The following is a 10,754-nucleotide window of genomic DNA, read 5'->3' as shown; positions in this document are numbered from 1 at the left end:
TCGGCCCTCAGGACCACACACAGTGCATGTTTTTCACGAAACCCAGTAGAAGCACAGGTGTATGAATTACTCACAGACATATGTTAAAAGCTTCACAGGTGGAGCTAATTATGTCACTTGTGATTCTGTGAGGAGACCTGCAAAACATGCACTGTGTGGGTTCCTGAGGGCCGAGTTTGCGAACCTGTGTTCCCAAAAAAACACTCCTCAACATATAATATGTTAGCCTTGAGGAATACATGTGTCCCTATGTGTGATGCACCATCATATTTAAGACACACAAACTTACTGTAATCAGGAATATTTTATTTCCTAATGTTTGATGCTGTAAACTTGATGATGTGTAAGTAAATACAGTTTGCCACACATATACATTATTATACACAGTTTGTGCTTTTTGTTGTAAAATTACATATTTGTTTGTTTCTGCATCACGTGTCAAAACATTCTTAATAATTTTAAACACACACAAACATGTCCCAACAATACTGACATCCATTTGGACAATGTTTTTCAAACAAAACAAAGGCAACATATTACAAGCTTTTTACGCAACTCAATTGTGTTCTTCTTGTAATGTTGTTTAGATAATATAGCTAAGATATGTATCACTAACATTGTATTTTGGATTGTCTGCAGGCAAAGAGAATGATTGGAATCTAGAAAGAGTAATGATTAGAAAAAAATCAAGGGGTCAGTTTACTTCCTGCTAAAGACATTCTGCCTCGCTGGTAATTATTGTATCTGCAGGCAAAGAGAATGATTGGAATCTAGAAAGTGTAATGATTAGAAAAAAATCAAGGGGTCAGTTTACTTCCTGCTAATGACATTCTGCCTGGCTGGCAATTAATGTATCTGCAGGCAAAGAGAATGATTGGAATCTAGAAAGAGTAATGATTAGAAAAAAATCAAGGGGTCAGTTTACTTCCTGCTTAAAGACATTCTGCCTGGCTGGCAATTATTGTATCTGCAGGCAAAGAGAATGATTGGAATCTAGAAAGAGTAATGATTAGAAAAAAATCAAGGGGTCAGTTTACTTCCTGCTAACATGTATGTGTGGCTCCATCAACATTTCCCGCCTCCAATACCAAATAAAAATGGTTTTGAATAAATGTGCGTCCTAAATTTATAATAATTTTTGGGCCACTTATAATTAATGATGTTGAAAAAAGGGTCAAGGACCTAAGTGTTATATTATTTTAGCAACAAAAACACTTGCTAACTTTTTTGAGTTACTTATCACAAATGTCTAACTTGTTTTTTTCCACATTTTTTTTGGTGGCTGCTTGTCCTGCCCTTTGCCTTTAGCACTGTCATGTTGTCGTGCTCTGGTGGAGTGTCTTGGTGGTGATGAGACTGGCGTGACATTTGGAGTAGTCGTACCAGAACTACTGCTTGTTTGCAGTTGGTGCATGCATCTGAGTGTTTCATTCAGGTTAGTGAGGGTGGCATTGAGTGCACGTGTAGCAGCATTTTGATTGTCTACTATTCGGAATAAACTTTCATTAATCTTTTGATTGTTTTAAAAAATGCTCATGTAACTTTGCTGCTGTCTGTGCTGTTCTTCCATTATGCGCTGTAAGTTGCCCATGACCTGTGTAATGTCTGTACGCATGAGTTCCATGGTATTGCCTATTCTGGTTGTTTGCTCATTTTGTCTACTCAGATTTCTTGATATTCTTCTGAGGTGAGATGGTAGGCTTGCAAACATTTGTGTCTGCTTACGTAGGCAATCTTCATTAGTGGCCTGCTGTCTAGCCCAAATGGTCCAAAACACCTGATCAGGGCCTTGTGTTCCTGGTGTTGTTGGGCTGTGTTGTGGTGGTGGTGTGCTTTGCTGTGGTGGTGTACTCACAGGTGCTGGGGGGCTCATTCCTTGCATTAATGGCTGCATTTCTAAGATGTTTGTCTCCTCCATGTCACTGTGTTGCTGTTGTTGCGGAGGGATGCTGTTCCCAGGACTCGAAGCTGAAATGTTAATTAAATCTCCATTAGCTATACATATGTTTGAGAAATGTAAACAAATCATTACACATGGGGGCAATTTACTAAGATGGGAGTTCTATTTAAGATGGGATGTTGCCCATAGCAAACAATCAGCTTCTACTACTCATTTATCTACCACCTTCTAGAAGATAATACCTGGAATCTGATTGGTTGCTATGGGCAACATCCCATCTTCAATAGAATGCCCATCTTAGTAAATTTACCACATGGAACACATGTGATTCACTGTTGCTTTCAACTATTCTGGCTAGCAACATCATCACTCATAACTTAAATACATACATATGCCTGTTTGTGGCAAATGTGTCTGGTTACTTAATTGTGAAAGCAAACACTTTATTTTTTTTGTAGCTCACACATACTCCACCATAAAAACACATTGGAATACATAATGTCTTACCTTATAGCTTTGTTCAAACAAACATAGTAATGTTTTTATATGTATTTTGCAATGTTACCTCAAACACACATGTGAAATGTTGAAAAAAAACCCTGCTTTTTTGTTGCAGCATCTTACACACAATGTCATACTGTATGGCTCAAGTGGACATACATATCTTTACTGGATGTGGAAAAGGACATTTAGATTGGATTACATTTCAGCTTTTACTTACTGTGGTAAGTATTTACTTTTTTGATGTGTTTTGACTTAATGCAGTTATGAAATTTTTAGATTACGTACTGAATTTTTACACATTTTTTTCAGTTTGATACTCACAATCAAGATGAGGGGAGTGTGGATGACGCCTTGGAGGTGTGTCCAAAATTTGGAGTGGGGGGACAGAACATACGGACGATAATCTTCGTGGCGGGGTAGCCTGCTGTGATTGGGCCGGGACATACGACCTTGCTTTCTTTTCGGCCACAGGTTTTTTGTGGTGATGTCTTTCAGAAGTGCCACTTCTGCTGCTCCATACTTCTTTTGATGGACCTTTTAATGAAAGTGCAATTTGATTATGGCCATTCCTTTACAAGCATACCCTATACTACAATGGACACTTTACCTGCTTCCGCAGCGTCGTCATCATCAGATGTGATAGGAGGGCCGACGAGGAGTGCTGCTTTTTTCTGACACTGTATAAAATGAATTATAATAAAAAATCATGCTATTGTGTATACATCCACCCATTATGCTTATAAACATTTATTCTTTTAGAAATGCTTGGTTTAAAAAAAAAAAAAAAAAAGGAACAGAAAAAAAAAAACCCAACAATGACCAAAACACATATGCACTATGGCAACATCAACACAGGAAAACATGTACAGGACACTGACATAGGCCACAAGTTCAAGGAAAGGTTTTTAAAAAAAAAAAAACACAATTTGCACATAACCCATCGGGTGCCAGAGTTTGAGTTGATAACCCCACCTTGCAGGATAAACATGTTTTAAGTGTTGGTGTTACTTTTAATGTAACCTCGTCAGCTTTGCCACTCTTAGACTGTCACACACCAGGGGCAGCGGCCGCCGCGCTTACCCCTGCATGTCTGCTGGTCCGTTTGGCGGCCTCCACCTCCGGCGGTCCTCGGGCCCCGGCGTCTGGCTGGTGCGGCTCCCGGCGGTTCCCCAGAGCGTGGGCGCCGGCATGACATCCGGCATCACGTGGGCGGGGAGCGGGTGACGTCACTAACCCCCTCCACCAATCCAGTAGAGGCGGGAGATTCAAAACCAGACGCCGGGCAGAACCCCGGCGCCTGAGTATCATCTCTTTTTCCTGAAGTGGATGCCAGTGCTCCTGTACGCAGTGTGTCTCCCTGCAGCTGTACTCCAGTGCTTCCAGCATTTCAGGGTGCCTTTCTGCAGCAAAGTTTCCAGTGTTCCCAGCAACTGGTGTGTTCCTCTGCAGTGCCGTCACCAGTGCTCTCTGGATTCAGCATGGCCTGCGGGCTGAACAAACTTTAGTGTTTCCAGTCATCAGTTTCCAGTCTTTAAACATCGCTCACAAATTCTTCAGTGTCTTTCACCATCGCTCACAAGTTCTTCAATCATCAGTGTCTTTAAACATTGCTCACAAATTCTTCAGTGTCTTTCACCATCGCTCACAAGTTCTTCAATCATCAGTGTCTTTAAACATCGCTCACAAATTCTTCAGTGTCTTGCATCATCGCTCACAAGTTCTTCATTGATCAGTGTCTTTAAACATCGCTCACAAATTCTTCAGTGTCTTTCACCATCGCTCACAAGTTCTTCATTTATCAGTGTCTTTAAACATCGCTCACAAATTCTTCAGTGTCTTTCACCATCGCTCACAAAGTTCTTCATTCATCAGTGTCTTTAAACATCGCTCACAAATTCTTCAGTGTCTTTCACCATCGCTCACAAGTTCTTCAATCATCAGTGTCTTTAAACATCGCTCACAAATTCTTCAGTGTCTTTCACCATCGCTCACAAGTTCTTCATTCATCGGTGTCTTTAAACATCGCTCACAAGTTCTTCATTCATCAGTGTCTTTCACCATCGCTCACAAGTTCTTCATTCATCTGTGTCTTTAAAACATCACTCACAAGTTCTTCAGTAGCCTTGGACACCGCCCATAAGTTCTCTTTCGTCTATGTGTCACTGTATTGCTCCCTTCCCATAATAAAGTTCTTCAGCATTTTACACCAAGCCTAACTGTCAGAGTCCTGTATGAGGAAAACCTATATCTGGCCATCTCTGCTCCGACCCAGCTGTGGTTCCTCTTCCCGACCATCGGAAGAACCCCCGAGTTCACAACACTCCCAACCCAGGTCAGTGACAGTATACTCAGGCCCCATGGACCCGGGGGATCGGAACCCAAAGGCACGCGCCATCCAGGACCTGGTTTCCCGAGTTCAGAGTCAGGAGGCGGCACAGAGCCAGGTGATGCATTATCTCCAGGAATTATCCGGCCGGCTGGATCAAATTCAAGCTTCCCTGGCTTCAGTAGTTCCAGCTCCAGCTCCAGTATCCGCTCCAGTGGTTGTCCCTAGTAATGTTCAATCCTTGTCTGGAACCAGGTCACGCCTTCAGCTCCCCACTCCCTCTCGCTATAACGGGAATCCAAAGAATTGCCGTGGTTTTCTCAACCAGTGCGAGGTACATTTTGAACTTCTCTCACACAACTTCCCTACGGATCGGTCCAAGGTGGTGTACATTATTTCCTTGCTTGAAGGTTCAGCGTTGGATTGGGTATCTCCGTTATGGGAGCGATCTGACCCTTTGGTTTCCAGTTACACCAATTTCATCGCGTCATTCCGAAGGATCTTTGATGAGCCCGGCAGAAAGACCGCTGCTTCTTCAGACTTGCTCCGTGTCCGACAAGGCTCCCGTTCAGTGGGACAGTATGTGATTAATTTCCAGACCATAGCCTCAGAACTGCGCTGGAATAATGATGCTCTCCGGGCCGCTTTTTGGAACGGGCTCTCCAATCGTCTAAAGGACGAACTGATCACTAGGGATCTGCCAGATTCCTTAGAACAGTTGATCTCATTCTGTGTAAAGGTGGATCTTCGCATGCAGGAACGAGGTGGCGAACGTAGTCGGTCAGATTGATCCAGATTCCGGTCACTCCCGTCTAAGCAAACGGTTACCCCAAGTCCAGATGAACCCATGCAAATTAATCGAACTCGGCTGTCCCCGGAAGAATGACAGCGCCGTCGTGAGGGTAGACTCTGTCTCTACTGTGGAGCCGCGGATCATTTTCTCTCAAGTTTTGCAAGTCCCGTCCGGGAAACGGGCAGTCCTAGCTTGTTCCGGAGGAGTCGAGTTAGGGGTTACATCTAAACCTTCTCCGACAGTGGACTGTTTACTCTCCGTGTCTCTGTTTTCTGAGTCAATAGCCAAACCTGCTAAGGCTCTGCTGGACTCTGGGGCTGCGGGGAATTTTGTTTCCCTTTCTTGTGTCCAGAATCTGGGTTTACAGTTACGGTCTGTCAAACGACCTATTACGTTGACTGCCATCAATGGTACCCAAATTTCTAATGGTCTTATTTCAAGTTGCACAGTGCCGATCAAGCTGCAGGTTGGAGCTCTGCATCAAGAGCATCTGGAGTTCCTTGTGATTTGGGAGATGCCCCACGATCTGGTTCTTGGTCTTCCTTGGCTTAAAATTCACAACCCTCACGTCGACTGGAAGTCGTCACAAATAATATCCTGGAGTTTATTTTGTCATTCTAATTGTCTCACTCCTGTCTACCCGCTCCGTGTATCTTCCAAGTCGGATGAAGAGCTCATTCCGGAGGCCTATCGGGAGTTCACAGACGTGTTTTCGGAACAAGCGGCCGATCAGTTACCACCTCATAGACCCTGGGACTGTCCCATTGAGCTCATCCCAGGGAAAATGCCACCTCGGGGACGCACTTATCCCTTATCATTACCCGAGACCCAAGCTATGTCGGACTATATCAAGTCTAATCTGCTGAAAGGATTCATTCGCCCCTCTACCTCCCCGGCGGGAGCAGGGTTCTTTTTTGTGAAGAAGGACGGAGGGTTGAGACCATGTATTGACTATCGTGGCCTAAATGATATCACCATTAAGAACAAATATCCTTTGCCGCTCATCACGGAGCTATTTGATAGGGTTCGCGGAGCCCATGTCTTCACCAAGCTCGACTTAAGGGGAGCCTATAATTTGATACGTATCCGACAGGGGGACGAATGGAAGACGGCCTTCAATACCAGGGACGGGCATTACGAATATCTGGTAATGCCGTTTGGCCTCAGCAATGCCCCTGCCGTCTTCCAGGGATTTGTTAATGAAATCTTCCGAGATATGTTATACCTAAGTGTAGTGGTATACTTGGATGACATTCTGATATTTTCTAAGAATCTCACAGAGCACAGAGTACAGGTCAAGGAGGTACTTCTTTGTCTACGAAGGAATCATCTCTACAGCAAGATTTTCAAATGTACCTTTGAGGTCCCTTCAATTCCATTTCTTGGTTACGTCATCTCAGGTATGGAGCTTCGTATGGATCCGGAAAAACTTACTGCCATTCGGGACTGGACTCAGCTTCTTTCCTTGAAAGCGGTATAAAGATTTCTGGGTTTTGCAAATTACTACCGGAAATTCATAAAGGGATTCTCTACCATTGTGGCACCTATTACTGCCCTAACCAAAAAATAAGAATTTACTTACCGATAATTCTATTTCTCGTAGTCCGTAGTGGATGCTGGGGACTCCGTCAGGACCATGGGGAATAGCGGCTCCGCAGGAGACAGGGCACAAAAGTAAAAGCTTTAGGATCAGGTGGTGTGCACTGGCTCCTCCCCCTATGACCCTCCTCCAAGCCTCAGTTAGGATACTGTGCCCGGACGAGCGTACACAATAAGGAAGGATTTTGAATCCCGGGTAAGACTCATACCAGCCACACCAATCACACTGTACAACCTGTGATCTGAACCCAGTTAACAGCATGATAACAGCGGAGCCTCTGAAAAGATGGCTCACAACAATAATAACCCGATTTTTGTAACAATAACTATGTACAAATATTGCAGACAATCCGCACTTGGGATGGGCGCCCAGCATCCACTACGGACTACGAGAAATAGAATTATCGGTAAGTAAATTCTTATTTTCTCTAACGTCCTAAGTGGATGCTGGGGACTCCGTCAGGACCATGGGGATTATACCAAAGCTCCCAAACGGGCGGGAGAGTGCGGATGACTCTGCATCACCGAATGAGAGAACTCCAGGTCCTCCTCAGTCAGGGTGTGCCCCTGACCAAGTATCAGCTCGGCAAAGTTGTAAAGCCGAGACCCCTCGGGTAGCCGCCCAAGATGAGCCCCCTTCCTTGTGGAATGGGCATTTACATATTTTGGCTGTGGCAGGCCTGCCACAGAATGTGCAAGCTGAATTGTACTACACATCCAACTAGCAATCGTCTGCTTAGAAGCAAGAGCACCCAGTTTGTTGGGTGCATACAGGATAACAGCAAGTCAGTTTTCCTGACTCCAGCCGTCCTGGAAACTATATTTTCAGGGCCCTGACAACATCTAGCAACTTGGAGTCCTACAAGTCCCTAGTAGCCGCAGGTACCACAATAAGCTGGTTCAGGTGAAACACTGACACCACCTTAGGGAGAAACTGGGGATGAGTCCGCAGCTCTGCCCTGTCCGAATGGACAATCAGATATGGGCTTTTTTTGAGACAAACGCCGCCAATTCTGACACTCGCCTGGCCGAGGCCAGGGCCAACAGCATGGTCACTTTCCCTGTGAGATATTTCAAATCCACAGATTTGAGCGGTTTAAACCAATGTGATTTTAGGAATCCCAGAACTACGTTGAGATCCCACAGTGCCACTGGAGGCACAAAAGGGGGTTGTATATGCAGTACTCCCTTGACAAACTTCTGGACTTCAGGAACTGAAGCCAATTCTTTCTGGAAGAAAATCGACAGGGCCGAAATTTGAACCTTAATGGACCCCAATTTGAGGCCCATAGACACTCCTGTTTGCAGGAAATGCAGGAAACGACCGAGTTGAAATTTCTTCATGGGGCCTTCCTGGCCTCACACCACGCAACATATTTTCGCCACATGTGGTGATAATGTTGTGCGGTCACCTCCTTCCTGGCTATGACCAGGGTAGGAATGACCTCTTCCGGAATGCCTTTTTCCCTTAGGATCCGGCATTCAACCGCCATGCCGTCAAACGCAGCCGCGGTAAGTCTTAGAACAGACATGGTACTTGCTGAAGCAAGTCCCTTCTTAGCGGCAGAGGCCATGAGTCCTCTGTGAGCATCTCTTGAAGTTCCGGGTACCAAGTCCTTCTTGGCCAATCCGGAGCCACGAGTATAGTTCTTACTCCTCTACGTCTTATAATTCTCAATACCTTGGGTATGAGAAGCAGAGGAGGGAAGACATACACCGACTGGTACACCCACGGTGTTACCAGAAACGTCCACAGCTATTGCCTGAGGGTCTTTTGACCTGGCGCAATACTTGTCCAGTTTTTTGTTCAGGCGGGACGCCATCATGTCCACCTTTGGTCTTTTCCAACGGTTCACAATCATGTGGAAGACTTCCCGATGAAGTCCCCACTCTCCCGGGTGGAGGTTGTGCCTGCTGAGGAAGTCTGCTTCCCAGTTGTCCACTCCCGGAATGAACACTGCTGACAGTGCTATCACATGATTTTCCGCCCAGCGAAAAATCCTTGCAGTTTCTGCCATTGCCCTCCTGCTTCTTGTGCCGCCCTGTCTGTTTACGTGGGCGACTGCCGTGATGTTGTCCCACTGGATCAATACCGGCTGACCTTGAAGCAGAGGTCTTGCTAAGCTTAGAGCATTGTAAATTGCCCTTAGCTCCAGTATATTTATGTGGAGAAAAATCTCCAGACTTGATCACACTCCCTGGAAATTTTTTCCCTGTGTGACTGCTCCCCAGCCTCTCAGGCTGGCCTCCGTGGTCACCAGCATCCAATCCTGAATGCCGAATCTGCGGCCCTCTAGAAGATGAGCACTCTGTAACCACCACAGGAGAGACACCCTTGTCCTTGGAGATAGGGTTATCCGCTGATGCATCTGAAAATGCGATCCGGACCATTTGTCCAGCAGATCCCACTGAAAAGTTCTTGCGTGGAATCTGCCGAATGGAATCGCTTCGTAATAAGCCACCATTTTTCCCAGGACTCTTGTGCAATGATGCACTGACACTTTTCCTGGTTTTAGGAGGTTCCTGACTAGCTCGGATAACTCCCTGGCTTTCTCCTCCGGGAGAAACACCTTTTTCTGGACTGTGTCCAGAACCATCCCTAGGAACAGCAGACGTGTCGTCGGAAACGGCTGTGATTTTGGATATTTAGAATCCACCCGTGCTGTCGTAGAACTACTTGAGATAGTGCTACTCCGACTTCCAACTGTTCTCTGGACCTTGCCCTTATCAGGAGATCGTCCAAGTAAGGGATAATTAAGACGCCTTTTCTTTGAAGAAGAATCATCATTTTGGCCATTACTTTGGTAAAGACCCGGGGTGCCGTGGACAATCCAAACGGCAGCGTCTGAAACTGATAGTGACAGTTCCGTACCACGAACCTGAGGTACCCTTGGTGAGAAGGGCAATTTTGGACATGGAGGTAAGCATCCTTGATGTCCAGGGACACCATATAGTCCCCTTCTTCCTGGTTCGCTATCACTGCTCTGAGTGACTCCATCTTGATTTGAACCTTTGTATGTAAGTGTTCAAAGATTTCCCATTTAGAATAGGTCTCACCGAGCCGTCTGGCTTCAGTACCACAATATAGTGTGGAATAATACCCCTTTCCTTGTTGTAGGAGGGGTACTTTGATTATCACCTGCTGGGAATACAGCTTGTGAATTGTTTCCAATACTGCCTCCCTGTCGGAGGAAGACGTTGGTAAAGCAGACATCAGGAGCCTGCGAGGGGGAGACGTCTCGAACTTCCAGTCTGTACCCCTGGGATACTACTTGTAGGATCCAGGGGTCCACTTGCGAGTGAGCCCACTACGCGCTGAAACTCTTGAGACGACCCCCCACCGCACTTGAGTCCGCTTGTACGGCCCCAGCGTCATGCTGAGGACTTGGCAGAAGCTGTGGAGGGCTTCTGTTCCTGGGAATGGGCTGCCTGCTGCAGTCTTCTTCCCTTTCCTCTATCCCTGGGCAGATATGACTGGCCTTTTGCCCGCTTGCCCTTATGGGGACGAAAGGACTGAGGCTGAAAAGACGGTGTCTTTTTCTGCTGAGATGTGATTTGGGGTAAAAAAGGTGGATTTTCCAGCTGTTGCCGAGGCCACCAGGTCCGATGGACAGACCCCAAATAACTCCTCC

General features: G+C 45.8%; 1 long non-coding RNA gene across 1 annotated transcript; it reads right to left on the bottom strand.

Moving 5' to 3' along the window:
- Positions 1–332: 332 nt before the first annotated feature.
- Positions 333–3,083, bottom strand: LOC134911435 (uncharacterized). Its single transcript, XR_010176567.1, has 3 exons — positions 3,012–3,083; positions 2,726–2,938; positions 333–1,968 (listed from the first exon to the last, which is right to left on the bottom strand). It is a non-coding gene; the product is annotated as an uncharacterized LOC134911435 (long non-coding RNA).
- Between the last annotated feature and the right edge of the window lie 7,671 nt (positions 3,084–10,754).

Source organism: Pseudophryne corroboree, chromosome 4 (assembly GCF_028390025.1).
Source record: "Pseudophryne corroboree isolate aPseCor3 chromosome 4, aPseCor3.hap2, whole genome shotgun sequence".
Classification (NCBI taxonomy): domain Eukaryota; kingdom Metazoa; phylum Chordata; class Amphibia; order Anura; family Myobatrachidae; genus Pseudophryne; species Pseudophryne corroboree.
The sequence above is the reverse complement of the archived record's forward strand: the minus strand, read 5'-3'. Positions and strand labels throughout refer to the sequence as shown.